At 36.0% G+C, this 602-nt stretch overlaps 1 non-coding gene across 1 annotated transcript; it reads left to right on the top strand.

Annotated features, from left to right (window-relative positions):
- The first annotated feature begins 239 nt into the window (after nt 1-239).
- Nucleotides 240-312, top strand: TRNAV-UAC. The gene has a single exon. It is a non-coding gene; the product is annotated as a tRNA-Val (tRNA).
- The last annotated feature ends 290 nt before the right edge of the window (nt 313-602 follow it).

Raw genomic sequence — 602 nt, 5'->3', positions numbered from 1 at the left:
TTGAGATGGAAGCTTAGTTTATTGTTATTACTTTATATTATTGATTTAAAATCTTCCTTTTTAATATAAGCATTTAAATCTATACATTTCTCTCTCTTGGTGCCTTACCTGCATTCCATTAATTTTGAAAGGTTGTAACTTTATATTCATTCTGTTCAAAATATTTTCTAATTTCCCAAGTGATTTCACCTTTGACCAATACATTATGCAGAAGGGTTTTGTTTAATTTCTATATAAGTGGTTCCATAGTGTAGTGGTTATCACATCTGCTTTACATGCAGAAGGTCCTGGGTTTGACCCCCAGTAGAACCACTTTGTATCTCCTTTCGTTTGGGAGCTCTGGTGGCATAGTGCCTAAGGCATTTGACTGCTAACCAGAGGCTGGTGGTTCAAACCCACCAGCCAGTCCTCCAAAGAAAAGTTGGGCAATAAAAGGGATATCACCTCAGAAACCCAAGGAGGGGTCGCTGTGAGTCGAATCCAACTCAATGGCAGTGAATTTATATATGAGGCCTTTCACAATTCTTCCTATTATTGATTTCTAATTTAATTCCATTGTTGTTAGAGAGCATATTTTACATGATTTTGATCCTTATAAATGT

Source organism: Orycteropus afer, unplaced genomic scaffold, assembly GCF_000298275.1.
Source record: "Orycteropus afer afer isolate SDZICR_OR568_19922 unplaced genomic scaffold, OryAfe1.0 scaffold00257, whole genome shotgun sequence".
In the NCBI taxonomy this organism is placed as follows: Eukaryota; Metazoa; Chordata; class Mammalia; order Tubulidentata; family Orycteropodidae; genus Orycteropus; species Orycteropus afer.
Note: the sequence above shows the minus strand (reverse complement) of the source record. Positions and strands in the feature narration are given on the sequence as shown.